The 17,676-nt window shown below is 42.5% G+C and overlaps 1 long non-coding RNA gene across 14 annotated transcripts in view; it reads right to left on the bottom strand.

Moving 5' to 3' along the window:
- Positions 1-6,544: 6,544 nt before the first annotated feature.
- LOC144320747 (uncharacterized) overlaps positions 6,545-17,676 on the bottom strand; it is a 37,583-nt gene continuing 26,451 nt past the window's right edge. For 10 of the 14 annotated variants that reach the window (XR_013386353.1, XR_013386360.1, XR_013386359.1 and 7 more), the window contains one exon: positions 6,545-7,021. This is a non-coding gene — a long non-coding RNA (uncharacterized LOC144320747). Of the gene's footprint in view, positions 7,022-14,257; positions 16,056-17,676 lie in introns of those variants that run through there. The other 4 variants (XR_013386357.1, XR_013386362.1, XR_013386365.1 and 1 more) reach the window with 2 other exon arrangements.

Genomic DNA, 17,676 nt, shown 5'->3' with positions numbered 1-17,676 from the left:
TTGTGTTTTTACTTGCCCTCAGATTAAAAGTAGTTTGCCTTCCCTGAGCTGACACAAGCTTGTGTGGAGAAACTGTTGGGAGAGAACCCAAGGGGGAGGGGAAACTTGTCTGATCTGAAACATCTACTGCTGAAGTTCTATCGGGAGGACAGTCTTTGAGGAGTTGTCTCTAAGAGCCAAGAGCTAACTGACATCCGATGCCCTCACTCTAATGGAAGATACTTCTAGACTGGCAAAGATGTCACTCATCAGTCTTCAGGGGGAATTGTCATAGCTCTCTGAGGACAGATGTCTCTTTAAGTTCACATGACCCAAGGATTAGTCTATCAACAGAGAAATGGAAATCTGGGAGGTGGTCTCCATGCTAGGCCAAGGATGAGGTCTCCTTGGCAGCCTCTTTGGTGGGGAATTGCTGGTGGAGGTGGGAGCTACACCAACCATCCTGGACCAACCCCAACCAGCCAAGATCTGGAGCTCTGCTCTCAATAAGCAAGAAACACTGAGATTGGCGGTGCCTCAACGAGCCCTTCCATCCCTGGTATTGACAAAAGAGGAAAACTGTGAGTCCTAGGCAGCCATGGTCATGGTCAGTTCAAGGTCCTCACGTGGTAGATGAGACTGCAAACTGTACATTCAGCAAATCAAGTGCTATGTGCTGCATCCAACCTGGCCCACATCAGACTTCTGCTCAGTATCTGCTTTTGCTGCCTGAACCACCAGCTGGTTTTAGAAGATCCAGCAGGTAGAGTGCTTTGGTGTCTGCAAAACTCACCATGGAAAACCTCTAATGCAACATGAGGTGGAACTTTACGTGAGGGAGGAATTAAGTGTCCATGGTGTTAAACCACTGCTATTTGGGGGTTTGTCTTTTATAGCAGCTAGCATTACCTTAACTAAAGCATTTTTTTGTGTTTGAGGTGACAGTGACAAATTTTCCTAGGTATTCATTTCCCCCTCCTTTCCAGTGACCCATATCTTAAATCCATAAAGACACTCTCTTGGTAAATAGAAGTTAGTTCATTGGTTTTGGAAAACAGACAAGCTACTCAGAGAGAAGGTTATTCCTTCCAAGAATATGTTGAGCTAAGAAAGGCAGGTAGAAAGAATCTTGAAAGAGATGGTAAATAGCTTCTTCTTCTTCTTTTTTTTTTAAGATTTTACTTATTTATCCATGAGAGACACACACACACACAGATAGAGAGAGAGAGAAAGAGAGAGAGAGAGAGAGGCAGAAACACAGGCAGAGGGAGAAGCAGGCTCCATGCAGGGAGACTGACATGGGACTCGATCCCGGGTCTCCAGGATCAGGTTATGGGCTGAAGGTAGCCGGTAAACCGCTGAGCCACCCGGGCTGCCCCAGTAAATACCTTCTTAGTTGGTAAGAGTGATTTTATAAACCACTTCCTTTTTATGTTCCCCCACACCCCAGGATACTTGGAAGGTGGTGAGTGATGAGAAATGACATCCCCATGCTTAAAGGAGAAACTGAGGGTGCCTGGGTGGCTTGGTCAGTTAAGTGGTTAAGTGACTGCCTTTGGCTCAGGTTATGATCTCAGGGTCCCACATCAGGCTTCCAGCTCCATGAGGGAGCCTTCTTCTCCCTCTCCCCTTGCTCCTCCCCCCTACTCATGGTCTCTCTGTCAAATAAATAAACTCTTTTTTTTTTTTTTTTTAAAGAGAAACCGAGGCAGTATGAATGCTTAACTTTGCTGAGAAATCCATGACATCATGGCTGCTGCTTTTGTGACTGCCATTCCGCTGGTTGGATGAGCTCCTGCAAATAAGATTAGTTGTATTACCATATCAAAGGAAGTGGGTACAAGGCTCCCCTCTTTTGTGATATAGACAAAGAAAAAGCTGCAGTGGCATCACCACTGGAGCTACACTCCTCTACCAATTTAATTTCTAATTAGGTAAATTTGGAGGTAGGTGTAGATCACAGAGGATAAGGCCTCCAGGCTCCTTGCCAGAATAAACAGAGACTTTACAAGAAATGTGGTAGAGAGGGTAGTAGAGGAAGAACAGAGGTAGACAGAAAGAATGTTCCTTTTTCTTACACAGACCATCCCTTCTGGATCATGGTGAGGCCCAGAGGCACTGTGTGGTGTGCACTGGAGACACTCGGTGCCCCACACAAACAAGTCTTTAGTTGGATGCCTTCCATCCACCCCTACATCTGAAGCCTGCTAAGATACAGATGAGGAGGGAGTAGGAGGTTGGGAGGGATACACCAGGCTGTTTGTTGCCACGTTTTATGCACATTACCCTACCTAGTGTAGGCTATGTTGTTAGGGAAGACTCAGTCCTTCACTCCCAGTTGCAGCACAGTCCAACAGAGTCTGCACAATGATGGCAGTGTTCTAACAATTCAGTGGCAGCCACTAGCCATGCATGACTTCTCAACACTTGAAATGTGACTAGTGCAACTAAGGAACAGAATTTTTAATTTTGCTTAATTTTAATTCAAAATTAAATAACCACACCCTGGACAGGAGCATGGATTAGAGTGTTGTGAGGATGCCTGTGGCACAGAGGGAGCTCTCTGCCCCCCTGCAGCCCGCCAGAAGGAAGGTCACTGCAAATTTCCATGGTAAGACTCATCTAAAACACATTGTGGAAAACAAACTTCTGGAGTTGTAACTCATGAGGAAATTCTATAGACCGTTCTTGTGCTCCTCGCTATTTGCCTCATGTGCCCTATCTTGTTAAGAAACAGTGTCTGCAAAAGCATGCAAACACAAATCCTGGACCCTACAGGCTGGCACAGGCAGGAATACATTTATTTCATCTGTACAGTAACACTGGTAAATAGCTATTATCCCCATTTTTCAAATGAGAAAACTGAGACTCAGAGTTTGAATAGTTTTCCAAAGACACTCAGCTAGTATGTGGCAGAGCAGGGATTTTTTTACCCAGATCTGTCTGATTCCACTATATTCTTAACCACACGCGTAAATGTTCCATAATTCAAGCCACACGTGTACTTTTCTTCTCCAGTGTCTTGCACACAAAACATCTGGCCCCCTGATTATTTTCTTTCATTTCCCCTTCATCACTGATTTGATGCAAAGTAAAAGAAGTGGAAATGCTAAGTAAAAGAAATGTCTGGCACCACCGAATATTAATACCTAACATTTGTACAGCACTTCATAGTTTACAAAGCATCATGATACTTATTATTTCATTTGCTCTCCCCATAAAACATATGTGGAGTTATGATTACTTCCTTTTTATGGGGAGGAAATGGAAGCTCTGAGAAGCTAAGTGACCCACAGCTAGACAGAGGTGACCCCAGGGCTCAGCCCTAGGCTTTCTGACTATAATTCAGGAGGGAGGCCTGGGCTCTGCCCCTTGCTCAAAGCTGCTGTCTCCAGGCTCTAGGCCTCAGGCAGACTCTGGGGCAGGCGGTCTTAACCTTCACAAAATAATACTGACCCCTTCACAGAATAATGTTTTTAAATACACAAAGTCAAATACATAGAGTTTCAAGGAAATCCAATTATACTGAAGTAGAAAAAATATTTTTAATCAAATGTGCCATATAGTGTTATACAAGTGCTTCTTTATTAACTCATCCAGTGCTAACAGCTGATCTAATAATGTTTGCAATTTCAAAGCAGTGATCAGTGTAAATTATATTTTAAGGTACATGTAACAATAGCAATATCATATGGAAATATCTTTAATTTTTGATAGTAACAAAGACACAGGTACTGCCAATACTATTATGGTTTATTGCCCACATTTATAATTGAAGAAAATACTTAATTTCAGAAAAAGTTTAGTGAAAACAAAGATGTCATTTTTTTTCCCCATCCACAGAATCTTTGAATTTTATCCATGGAATCTCTAGGACCACTCACTTAGGACTTCTGAATCTGGGGGCTTCAAAATGCTCAGACTGGATCCTCCTTTCCAATGCAGGCAAATGGACTACTTGCAGGGTGCATCAAAATCTTATCTCTAACCTTCCTCCTACAAGACCAAAGGAGGAAATTTGAGATTGCTGGCTTGGATTAAACAAAGAGACTTAGAAACATTTTTATGGCCATGATGGTCAACTTGCAAACTCAGCTTCCATGTGTGTTCCCACTACAAAGCCTGAAGTCATTGACTTTTCTAAGTACCCCATGATAACGACCATAGGCATCCTCGAGGAAGTTCGTCTAAGTATATCCTTTGATAGTCAGAGGCTCCTGGTTTCTCCTTTGGTTTTCATTTTAAACCTTCACTTCCATAACTGATCCTCACAATATTTCATTCTGATAGCTCAGAGAATAGTGTGATCATCGTTGCTCTTTAGGTGGAAAAAATGAGGTACGAAGTGATTGAGCAACTATCCCAAGGTCATATATTTCACTGCAGAGAGGAGCACTCAGGACTCCTAACTTTCAAACCCTGCTCACTATTTAGAAATTTGAGGTGGAGGGGTGGAGAAGACAGGCACAAAGGAAATGAGGCCGGGGAAATCAGACCAACTGGTGTGCATTTAATAGGAATGTGCTTAAAGTTTCCAGTGTAAATACTTGAAAAAGAGAAAAGCAAGAAAGGTGACCCTGAAGATTTGTCATTTCAAATTTCAAGGATCACACTGCACATGGCTCTGTGCCCAGACCTAGCAGCAGCTCCTGGCTTGAGGGAGATGTTGGATGTCTCTGAGCTCCTCTGGACAGATTTATAGTAATTTCTTGATGTACCCAAGCAGAGTGCCTGTCCCAAATCATTCCAGAAATCATATAAGAGAACAAATAGGGGAAATGGCGTTTATACCAACTCACCCTTGAGTAAATCACTTTATTATTTTTCTCAAGTATCATATGATGGGTGAGAAAATTGTTGAAAGCCTGTTTTTCCTTTCATCATTAGTCTTAGCCCATTAACTGAATGATAAACAAGAATTTAATTAAAAGCCATTGTCAGATTTAAAACTCATGACACACACCAGAAATAAGCTCAGTAGTTGAAAGGATCACAGTATAGAGTAGCAGGGGGAATTCTAAGAAAGGTATTAAAGTGGAAATTCATTCGCTCCAGTGGAGAAACCCCAAATACTTGATTTTAACCTGTCAAGGATCCTCCATTTGCTTTTTATCTAGTGATAGACTCAGAGGTTCTTGAGTATTTGAAGCAATCCATCACCCGTTGTCCTACTTCTCTCTCTGGGCATTTAGCAAAGAAAGTCTGGAGCTAAAATATGAACATATAATTTGTGTGTGATATAAATAAAAACCAAAATGGCTTTTCTAAGCTTTGGTATATGACTGTCACCAGTATCACCGCTCAGATTCCTTCAGGATTTTTTTTAATTCAATAGAAAATACACCTGTTTCCAAGGTTTAATCACAACAAAAGTAATACCACATTCCCATTGGAGGAAAGAGGGAGGTACAGTGGAGAAATAACAAGGACTTGCCCAGTGGCCTGGGAGGCACTTGTCAGACTTGCCACAGTGCAGAAAGAGGACAAAACTGCAAGGTGATTCTTCCTCCTAGGCTGGTGGGAAGAGCAATGGACATGGACGAGTCGCAGGAAAGGGCCTAGGGAAAGTGGAAATGGAGTTGGTTATGAAAGCCCGTCTGAGAGTCTGTGCCTGCCAAATACACGATGGTGACCACCACCTTCACCATAGCAGAAGGCGCCTAAAGAGCCCAGACACAGCCCTAAGCCCTTCCTGTCGCACGGCCTCTACCAGTGGGGGATTGCTGTAAGAGCTAGAACCCCACAGACCGGTTCAGCTTTGTTTGTCTGGTTGCATCTGCTGTTACTGTTGTTGCTTCTCCTTTCTGGTCTCCTCCATGGGAAATGGTGAAATGCCTGCCTCAGATCAGCAACCCTCATTACCCAAAGAATGATGCTCAAAGCCATTGTATACCTAGGATGGTGGTTATAAGTCACTGGGACACAGAAAAGCATATCGATATGTGGGAGAATGTCAGGGACAACATTCTAGGGATAATATGAAGAACATTTTACTTTTTTTTTTAAAGTAAACCATCAACGAATTTCATTGTGTTATAGGAAATTTCTTGCCATACCCCTTCGCAGGCGTGACTCTTGATATCTCCATGAGTCACTGCCTTAGACATTGGGAAGCAGCTTCAGGTCCAGCATTAGATACTTCAGCCCTCATCGTGCAAAGCTGATGATATTGGCGGGAGTCAGCCTGACTTGCAGACCACAGCGTAGCAGTGCTGGTCTGCTCCCTCTGACCTGTTACCCAGAGGCGAATGTTGAAAGCCTGCTGCAGAGAGATGCTGGAGGACTTAAGGGGCAGTTCTGTGGACCAATGGCTCCTTGTGACAAGCTTCAAATGCTCCTGGGTTTGTAATAAAGAGAAGCCAAGACCTGCAAACTTCTCTCACCCTGTATGACCTTCCTTGACCTTCTCTCTCTCTCTCTCTCACACACACACACACACACACACACACACACACACCACCTACTCATAAACTGCATCCCCACAGCCCCATGCCCCCACATTCTACTGCTCAACTTTGGGCATACAGAAGTCTCGAGGGAAAGCCAAAGAAACAACAAAGAGAAGTTTGAAATCAGTGAATGGCTTTATTGCTCAGTGTTTAACCTCAGCATCTCCCAGGCAGGCAACTCTCATTCCCCATTTGCTTTTTACCCTGAGGAATCTGAAGTTTAATGAGGTTCGCACAAGAAAAACTCATAAAACCACAGCTGCCCACTGAGTCCTTCATGCTGGGGTGGGGGCAGGGCAGGGAGCTTAATTGCAGCCATCTCCAGAGAGCCTGCAAAGGGGGAGCCTTAAGGAAACTAAACGTAGCTTCCCAAATTATCTCTGCTTCCTTTCAATGGTTTCCAATGGTCTCCTCGGTTTCCTCTGCGAGGGAGTAGAGAAGCTTCCTGAATAATTCAGTAGTTAATGTGATGCAGCTCATCATCAAACTTGACCAGAGTCAGTTCTGGGATCACAACATTTCAGGCAGTGTTGGCAAAGCGAGGCCAGCTTCACTTGAACCAAGACTTGATGGGTTGTCCCAGAGGAGGACCCCTAGAAGGTGAGGAGGAATATTAATTAGAAATTCAAGAAGAAGGCATTTCCCTTCCCAAGGGACCATACTGAGCTATAGCCCTTAAAGACACACTGAAAAAATCTGTGTCAACATTTCCCTGGGCACAGAGGCATGGCCTCAGGGAGACACTGAGCCTCCTCCCATGAGGGGCATTGATGCCTTACAATGACACTGTGTTTGGGGCATGACCAGCTTTGTCATGGTTGATTTCATGATTTAGATTGATACGAAGTAAAATCAGAGATGGTAACTACAGCAGGGCACTTGGCTGGTTGAACCAAGTGTTCAGATGTAGACAGTTCCCCAGCTCAGGAAGCTATTTGAATACATTTAGTACTTGTTTGGTAGTTGAGGGCTATATTGCTTTGTTCTTGGGGGAAAGGGTGGGATTAGGGTGGGGAGAGAGAGAATTGAGGAGTAGAAAGGAAAAGGAAGCCCAGGGGAAGGCTTGATACCTCTCTCTGTTCAGAATCTTTGACTTTCCAACATAATACAAACCTGGCAGGCCAAGGGATATTTGAGATTATCAGAGCTATGTTTTTGCAGAGAGAAAAGAAAGTGCAGAAAGCAGGGAGAGTCAGGGTGGGCCCTTCAGTGCAGTTGGGGAGCTGGAGGAAGGAGGGGCAGCGAGGTGGGGAGGTGGGAAGGCCCAGGAGGCCCAGGAGGCCTAGGAAGGCCAGCCTTCACTACACACAGGGTGGAGACATACTTCCCCCACTCCCTCCCAGGAGTCATTTCCTGCCCTCCGAAAATCCATTTTCAAGAAAACATTCATTTTCATAATGCTGACAAGGTACACTGGGGACACAACTAAAAAAGAAAATTTAATTTCTATGACTAATCTTTGATAGTAATTGTGATATGAATATTTATTGAAAATAAAATTTATTTATTTATTTATTTATTTATTTATTTATTTAATGATAGTCACAGAGAGAGAGAGAGAGAGAGGCAGAGACACAGACAGAGGGAGAAGCAGGCTCCATGCACTGGGAACCTGACGTGGGATTCGATCCCGGGTCTCCAGGATCACGCCCTGGGCCAAAGGCAGGCGCTAAACCGCTGCGCCACCCAGGGATCCCGAAAATAAAATTTAAAAGAAATACTGGCAAGCTATTAAATGTGAATTCCTCAAGTGGCCTCTTTTAGGAGATCCAGACAGGCCTCCATGACCAGCAGCGACACCCACCCCCTTGCTGAGGTGGGTATGCAAGCTTATCTGTGGTAAGCTTGGCTGGCCTTCTCCCCCCTGTGATCCACTGAACTGTCCCATCAGCTGACACTGGTGCCCACATGCCACCACAGTATAGTCCCCAACAAACATCAATCTCATTTTTCTTCTTATTTTTCCAAGAATTTTTATAACTGGCTTTAGGAATGAGGGGCACGTCAGAGGCAATAACACTTTACCCCACTGTAGATAACTCACTCTTGGCATAAACTGGTTTGAATATGATCCCTAACCATCCCCCACCCATCCTCACCCCACCCCACTATCCCCCAACCCCGCTTCTTTTTTTCCAGATCATCTTCGCTTTTCACCTTCCCTTCTCTGCCACCTGTCACTTCTCCCCTTACTCAAGCCTAAGTCCACGAAATATTCTTGTATTTGGTCACTACCTGTTTGAGATGATACCTTGGCAAAGAGACTATCAGGACCAGATGTGTTAACTTCACAACTCCAGAGCCAAGGCATGTGGTTTCCTGTGTCTGGAATAATGAAGTGTCGGTGTCATTGTGAGTAAAGTCAAAAAAGTGTTTTGGGCAGGAGGACCACATTCTTCATTTGACAAATCTGGTATCCAAGCAAAAGACATGACCCTGGGAGATTCCAGGAACCGCAAGATGATAGTCATGTCTAATGGATGCCCCAGTCACGGGACCCCTGTGCTCTGTCTTCCTGATTTGAGAAAAACATTAGGGAGAAAATACAAGAATGTATCATTTTTGAATACTAATAAGCGCTTGTCCTTGGTCAAGTACAGAAAGCAGAACTTAGCATAACACTGACCTCCGGATTTTTAGCTACCAAAACCTTTAAGGAGCCTCACAGATCAAAGAGACAAGCCGGAACCCTCTGCCAAAGTGGCGCTAATAGGGAAAGAGCAGAAGGGACAGAAGATCTGCTGAAGAAGAGCAAATAGACAATATATTATTGCAACCATCATGGTGGAGAGACAAGGAAGATAGTAAGAAGAAGAGGAGAAAACGTGGCTGGCTGGCAAAAGAGACTGAGGCCAAGGACGTTTACATGGGAATCGGGGGCAAAGGAGAGGCAGCAGCTGAGAGAGGAGCGGCAGGATTGTTGAGAGGAAAACAGGAAAAACCAGCCAGGGGCCCAGGTTCCAGCTCAGCTGTCCTCCAGTCCATCCTCCCCCTGGGTGTCTGCCCCCCGGGACCGCTTAGCTTCCCGATGGGTGATGGGTGCGCTCGCTCCCCTGCCTGCAGAGCCCGTCCCCTCTGCCAGCTGCAGGACTCCTACACAGCCTCCTAGGACCACCCGCTCTTCCTCCGATTGGCAATCCCTTAGCATGCAGCCGTCAAAGAAGAGTTTAAATATATTTTTTTAAATATCAGTGAGGGTGACAAAACATGAGAGACACCTAACTCTGGGAAACGAACAAGGGGTGGTGGAAAGGGAGGTGGGCAGGGGGTTGAGGTGACTGGGTGATGGGCACTGAGGGGGACACTTGACGGCATGAGCACTGGGTGTTATGCTATATGTTGGCAAACTGAACTCCAATAAAAATTTTTTTTTAAATAAAAGTAAAAAAAAAAATAAAAAAAAGAGTTTAAATAGTTCTTTCTACCAAGAACATGCACCGTGGGATGTCGTTACCGTTTTGCACTGATTATTTGGCTACACCTCTTTTGCGTAACAGATTATAAACTCTTTAGGATGAGAACTGTGTCCAACTGATCTTTATATTCCCAATACCCAGTGCGGTTTCTAACACACAATAGGTCTCAAGAAATATTTATGGAACAGGTAAGAACGTTAAGCGGAATATTAGAAATCATAGGCCTCCAGAGACTAGTCCTGCCATTTTTAACAGGTTTTTGATATATAATCCACATACAGTACAACTCATGCATTTACAGGGTGCAATTCAATGCTTTTTAATGTATTCACGGGATGGTGCACCCATCACTGCAATCTGATTTAAAACATTTTCATCTTGCATTAAAAATCCCGTTAACAATCAATCCCCATTCCCCGCCTCCCCTTGCTCATCTCCTTCTCCTCCTGCCCCCATCCAAAGTAACCACTAATCTACTTGCCATCTCTATATACTTGCCTATTTGGGAAATTTCATGTAGCCTTTTGTGGCTGGCTTCTTTCACTTATCGTGTTTTCAGGATCCATCCATGTTATAACATGTATTACTACTTTATTGTTTTTTATGTCCAAATAATATTCCATTCCATTGTATGGACATACCACATTTGGATTATCTGTTCACAGCCAGTGACGGACAAGCTGGAACACCATATCAGAAAGAAAGGTGATCGTACCTTTCTGGCCACCTGTCTGATTGTGTAGAAAGATCTATGTAGGCTCACGGGTCAGTCAAAAGTCAGACCCCACACCAGTTATTTATGCAGAATAAATTTATCCAGAACTGCTACCTAGATAGAAGGTTTTTACCTGGGCATCTGAAAGAACACTCAAAGAATTCTATGGTAGCACAGACACGGCCACTGCAGAAAGCAGCCCACTGCACCCCAGTGCCTTGCTGGCTGGGCTGATGGGTCTCCCTTCTCTAGCACCACTGTCTCCCTGTAATGTCCCCTACTGAACAGCCTAACAGAGAGCCTTCTGGCAAAGCAGGAATGTGCTCCAGTATCACTAAATATGATGCAGAAAGGTGGATTAGAACTGAGAAATAATAGCTTAATAGCTTGATCAGCTCATTATAGTGGTGGTTAGGGAGTGCACACGTTTAACTTTTGCTAAAACAGAAAGTTAATTGGGGTATTTCTCTTAGCCTATAATTGTTAGTTTATGCCTTTTTCTTTCCCCTTCAGCATCTCTTCCCAGCGGTGACTCGGAGCAACTATTCTGTAAAGTTTGCCAGGTAAACCCTTCAGAGACTGTTTCCATCCAGTCTTGATGCAAACAATTCCAAGAGCTGCCAAAGGGAAGCCGTGAAGCCTTGAGTTATGAATAAGCTATTATTTATTTTTTTTTAGGAATGTCTAACCAAGAGAGATATAAGCACTCTCCTCCAAACTGAAGTGTCCTTTTCCCCCCTACTACATCATAACTCTTTAGTAAAACAACCATAATGAGCATTTAACTTCCGTACTCAATAATGAAAGAGAGCTATTTAACTGCTGACGACCCTTAGAAAGGAGCAATGTGTGAATAGGTAAACTGCAGGTAGCTCTTCCATGGAGCCTGCCCTCATCCAGTAGGAGATCCCAGGTCTTCACTGGAAGTTTCTTGAACCCAAATCCCTGAGTCCAGGCTTTTGTGCATATAGGTTCTTCATCGTGCTCTCCCAAAGGTTTCTGGATTTTTTTCCCTAGCTCACCTCTGCCTCTCTCCACAATCAAAGCCAGACAGTGAAAATCAATGTATCTTTTATGTCAGGACTCATCTTTTTGTTTACATCTAAACTCTGAAAAACATAGTCCTCCTGCTGTTTTGCTTCATTTCACACACTTTTTTTAAACCTCTGTCTCCTGCATGCTTTTGGTAGGCTCACATGTTTCCCATCACATTCCTCCCTAGCTTACACTGGATGAACAGCCTAGCCTTTCTACATGCTTTCCTTCCATAAGTTATTACACACTGAGCTAGAAATACCATCATTTGCATCGGCTACATCAGGGGCTGATACTGTGTGGAGCCAAAAATCCAAAAAGAAAAGATACTCTGGAGAGCTTTTTATCACTGAGAGGGAAGCCCTGACCCAATGAAGCCTGGATTCCTCTAGAAGAGTAATATGAATGCAGGATGCTGTTTGCATAAGACATTTTCTAAAATAATCAAGATGAATTGTGAGAGTTTTGTTTTTTTATGATGCAAAGCCAATTTCAGCAAGAAAATAAGTGGTGTCATCACATGGAGGCATACAATATGCGTGTCATTGCTGAATAGTGTTTATGCTTCTAGGGTCTGATTTGAATGATTATGGAACAGGGGAAGGAATGTTCCCCAAAGGGATGCTGGGAAGAACAAAACAATTTGTTCCCTGCACTTCTCAAATAAGCAAGAGTTTTGTGTGTGTGTGTGTGTGTGTGTGTGTTTGTTTTTTGCTTTTTAAAGCTGAGACTCAATGCTGGTACCAATTGGAATATAATATAATATATATAAGTGGTTCTGAAAAACAATTTGGAACTAAGTATCAAGAGACTTAAAAATCTCAGCATATTTTGTCACAGTAGTTCGAATTTCATGAATCTATTCTAGGAAACAATCAGCAATGTTATTAAAGATGCATATGAAAGAATATTCATGAAAACGTCACTTTTAATGGTAAAAAAAAATATAAGTAACCTAACTACTAACTACAGAAAAGGTCAATCAACTATGACACATTTATGTGACCAAATAGTATTTGGTACTTAAAACTCATGTTACTGAGGAAAATTTAGTAACATAAAAAGGTACTAGTGATGAAATACTGTATTTTAAAAGCAGCCAATGACAGAACTATTTATGTAATTTGAAGTTGATATTGCAGAAATGAATATAATATATATAATATATGTATACGTGTGTGTGTGTGTGTCCCAAATGTTAGCTGGGTAACAAGTGAATTTAACTCTCTAGTTAGGCCCTGCTAATAATTTTCAAATTATTTTTTAAAAGAGAAAAAGTGTAGTTTAGAAATGTATTGAATTATTTGATAATAGAAAATGATACCAGTATATTTATTGTATTCTTTGAAAACTACAATCTTAGTAGATCTTTCCTTACCCATAAAGCCACTGACTGGTGAACTCCAGTATCTTGCTCATCTCTCCTGTTTGTGAGGCTAATGGGTCAGCTAATGGGTCACCCTGAGATAAAGCCTGGGGGGTCAGCAGTGCAGGTGGCCCAGGGGGAGCCAGCTGTAAACTGGGCGGTCCTGAGCTACAGCTCAGAAGTGTTTGAAAACTATGGGAAAGGACTGACTTAATGTTTGAGAATTTAAGGATGAAATTATGTGTAATAATACATGTTCCTTTTGAAGAAAATTACCAAAATAACAAAAGCTGATATGTTTTCTCTTAAGCCTTGCAGAGTAAATTGGCAGCTAGGAGATATTACCAGCTCCCTTTTTTCTTTCTTTCCAGCAAACCGAGCTGATGGAGTAGATGAGAAGGAGGAATTATTTTCTAAGAAATGGTTAAATATATTAGTAACTAAGGTGTGGGGTGCTCTATTTTTTCCAGAGTTTTTCCAGATGTGTCATTTCATTTGATCAGCAAAACAGTCCATTGAGGCAGTCAAAACACATATCAAATTGTGGAAAATAAGCACAGAGGGATGATGACATTTGCCCAAAGAATCCAAAGATTATCTCTGATGACCTTGAACCCACAGTTGCCCAAGTCTTCGGCGCAGTTCCTGAGTCAATAGAAACCTACTATCATATTCCGAACCCACTCCCCAGAATAGACTAAATTAATGACCTAATATGCCTGAGGTGAGTGTCCAAAGAGCTGCAGTCTTCTCTCCTGATTCACACCATGTGCCAGAGCAGCAAGCTCTCATCTGGGCTGTGGATCCCAACTGGACCCTGGACCCTACTTTGCTAAGACTCTTACAGCCTGCCTACCTTAGACTGGCTCCATTCCCTGAAGATTGAACTGGACCTCATTTGGCTTGGAGTCCTCATGGCTCTGACCCCTTCTTACCTCTCTCTCTCTCTCTCTCTCACACACACACACACACACACACACACACATGCACACACACATCATCACCACCACTGCCTCCACTATTCAGACTCTGGGTTGTTTGGAAGTTGAGTCATGACTGCTGTCACAAGGTTACAAATGTATTGAATTGCCAGAGCTATGACACAATCAGAATATGGCTCCAGGTTCTTTTTTTTTTTTTTTTTAAGATTTTATTTATTTATTCATGAGAGACACAGAGAGAGAGGCAGAAACACAGGCCGAGGGAGAAGCAGGCTCCATGCAGGGAGCCCGACGTGGGACTCGATCCCGGGTCTCCAGGATCACGTCCTGGGCCGAAGGTGGCACTAAACCGCTGAGCCACCCGGGGTTTCCGTCTCCAGGTTCTTTCACTCCTCCTTTGTCTTCTTCTCTCCTTCCTCCTTTCTCTCCCACCACCCCCCCATCCCTTCCTTCCATTTGGTTATGTTGTCCTCAGACCTCAGGTGCTGGGGACCTGAGTTGATTAAACTGTTCCACTCACTGCACAGTGTCATCATCTGTCTGCGTGAGGTCTCCTCATTGTCTCATGAGGTGATTGATTCATTCTTATTTCCACAGCCACTCCCTTTGTCCTCTCCCACAAGGCAATGTGTTTAATGCAGACCTTTTGCTTATAAGTGATGTAACAGGATGTAAATTGTTGATCTGTATGCATCTATTTTTGACATAAACAGTTTTGACATAAACACTACTTTTTTCATGCAATATGTTTTTATGATTTGCTCATGCAGCTAGGTGCTCATCAAATCCCATACTTCTAGCTGCACCCATGAGTGTAGACTTATGACATTTATCCATCCTCTCTCACATGTACCACTGGCCAAGAAAAGCAAATGTGGGTGGAACCTGCTCTGACTTTACTCATTGCTGAACTCCATTATTCTGCTTGCCTGTACTGTCGTGATGCATGAGCCCTCTTCTAGAAAAAGTGCATGCTGAACTATGCTAAGGTTCAGTCCTCAAACGACCACCAGACTCTCAATTTCTTCTGTCTCCTAATCCCTACTAAGACAGGTTTAGTTCTGGTTGTAGCTCCACATGACGCATTGGACTCTTCTTTGCTCAGGTGAGTTTATAACAGGGGTCAGCAAACTTCTTCTGTTCAGGCCAGAGAATAAGTAGTTCAGGCTTTGAGAGTCATATAGTTGCTGTTATAACTATTCAACTCAGTCATTTTGGTGGGAAAGCAGCCAGAGACAACATATAAACAGATGGATGTGGCTGTGTGTTTCAATAAAACTTTGTTTACAAAAAGAGAGAGTGGGGTGACTCAACCATAAATTGGATTTGGCCCCGGGTCAGCTTTGGCCATGAGCCGTCATTAGCTGACCCTGTTTTATGGCCCCTGGTCTCATGAAGGAGAGACAAAAGTGATTAATTCCGGGAATGCTGGTTGTCTTACTGCCATCTCACTTGTCTCAGTCTCTTAGATTGCCTACTGGTAAAAAGCTGAGGTTATAAAACTCCCATCTACCTCCTCAAACACTGACATGTCCGTGGCTGACAGTAGACAGTCAATAAAAGCTGCCCGAATGAAAAAAAAAATAATACATGCAAACATTTAAGTTTGATCATAAAGGTCACTAGAAACTAATCCTCTCCCCCCGCCCCCCCAAAAAATCAAGATGATTTCAAGTTTATCCTATGAAGGAAACAGTTTCCTGAAGGCTCAGAGACAGCCCACTCCTTGGTGAGGCAGCCTCCTGTGCCAAGCCACCAAGGATCAGCTCCTGAAATGAATTTCTCAAAGGGTAGAGTACAATGTGTTCTTTTTAAATTGCAATATTTTAATTAAGCCACTTTAATCCCCTTGTGGGCACAATATATTAAAGAAGAAAGGGAGGAGAAGGGAAAAGAAGATTGGGTTGGGGGGGAGGGAAGAGAAAGTCTAAATTTAAACCAAAAAGATGTCTTTGCAATGAATTTTCATACCCAGTGTATTCCTTCAATAAATATTTATTTTAATTAACATTTTAAAAATTGGAAATGTATTTCATTCACATGGCCAGACATTTCAAGTGGAGGTAAAATAATGCAAGAGAAGCCTTCCTTTCATCTGAGACCCTCTGTAAAACCCTATGTATTCTTCCAGAAGCATTCACAGAGTTGACCAGCCTATAAAAAAAATCCTTAATAATAAATAAAATATTTTTAAAAGGTGGGGAGACACCTGGGTGGCTCAGTCTGTTAAGTGTCTGCCTTTGGCTCAGGTCATGATCCTGGGGTCTTGGGATCGAGCCCCGTGTCAGGCTCTCCCTGCTCAGCACAGAGTCTGCTTCCCCCTCTCCATGCCTTTCCCCTATCCCTCTCTCTTTTTCTCTCAAAAAGAAAGTTCCTTAATAGATGCGTATAGTTCAGGATCTTGCTTATTTCAGTTCATTCCACATCTTGGAAATGAAAAATGACCATTTTACTATTTTCCATTTATCCTCTTAGGAAGTTCTTTATAGATGCAATGTTAATGCCAAGGATCCTTGGGATTACCTTGGGCCCACCTAGAGGTAATCTCTGGGTCTCCCCAACTCAAAGTCCTTAATTTAATCACCTCTATGAAGTGTCTTTGTCTTGGGAGATAATATATTTGCAATATCTGGAGGCAAGGACATGAACATCATTGGGGGGCTATTCTTCTGCCTGCCATACCTAGTTACTCAAGAATACCTAACTCCTTGAATGGTGTTGGGTTGTTCGGTAAGAAAAAGCTATTTTTCTTTCTTTCTTTCTTTCCTTCCTTCTTTCTTTCGAGTTGGTGGAAATTTGTTTCAGTCTATAAACTACAAGCGAATTGTCATTATCTATGTATTTATTTATTTTTATCATTATTTATTTTGTTGCTCAAACTGTTCCAAATTTGGCCATGGGTTGTTCCTTCAGGTGAACTCCTGTATATTTTTTACATATCCCTATCTCTTTTCAAGCACATCTTTTTTTTTTTTTTTCCGGTACCACAAATTGTTCCAAGCTCATTTGCATTTTCTATGCTCAAGTCTTGTAATCTACCATTATTCCCATGTAACACTGTTTTCTTTAACCGGGGACACCAAAATCTAGAAACTAAATGCACTCATTGTTATTGGGGTCTTCTCAACATAGAGAATTAGGATGAAACCACACATATATATTTATACCTATATCTTTCTATCTGTACTTATTTATATTTAAAAAATCATGAGTCCCTAGCAATACTTCTGATTCCAACCCAAAATAACCACAAGGCTTATTCCAGTATTTCTGCATTCCTTATTTGTAACTTCTTTCTCCAACAGCGAGAAATCCTACTCTCATTATCTACACTTATTCAGTCCTCGTATAAACATAAAGTAGCTACAGAATTGCTAACATATCCCCATGAGAAACAGATTTACTAACTAGAGTAAAGTAATTGTGAGCAGCTCCTTTTGTCTTTAGCTTTATCAAATCCAGCCAGCATCACTGTTTTCCGAAGTTGTGCAGATGGATTTTTTTCTTTCCCTTCCTCTTCAATGTTTTTCATTTTAAAACAGGTTTATTTGTTATGGCTTGTATTCCAACTTTGACTTCTCCTACATCTTGTTTTTATTTATTTGCTTATATTTTGAGGTGTGCATAACATATCCTGATTAGAAGATCCAAGCCTGTACAAAAAGGCATACTCAAGGACGTGTCACTTGTTGCTGTCCATTACCACGTTACCAATATCCCTTCTTTCCACCACTTTCCCACCCACCATCTTAAGAGAATGGATCTCATTTATCTT

Source organism: Canis aureus, chromosome 9, assembly GCF_053574225.1.
Source record: "Canis aureus isolate CA01 chromosome 9, VMU_Caureus_v.1.0, whole genome shotgun sequence".
NCBI classification, from domain to species: Eukaryota; Metazoa; Chordata; class Mammalia; order Carnivora; family Canidae; genus Canis; species Canis aureus.
The sequence above is the reverse complement of the archived record's forward strand: the minus strand, read 5'-3'. Positions and strand labels throughout refer to the sequence as shown.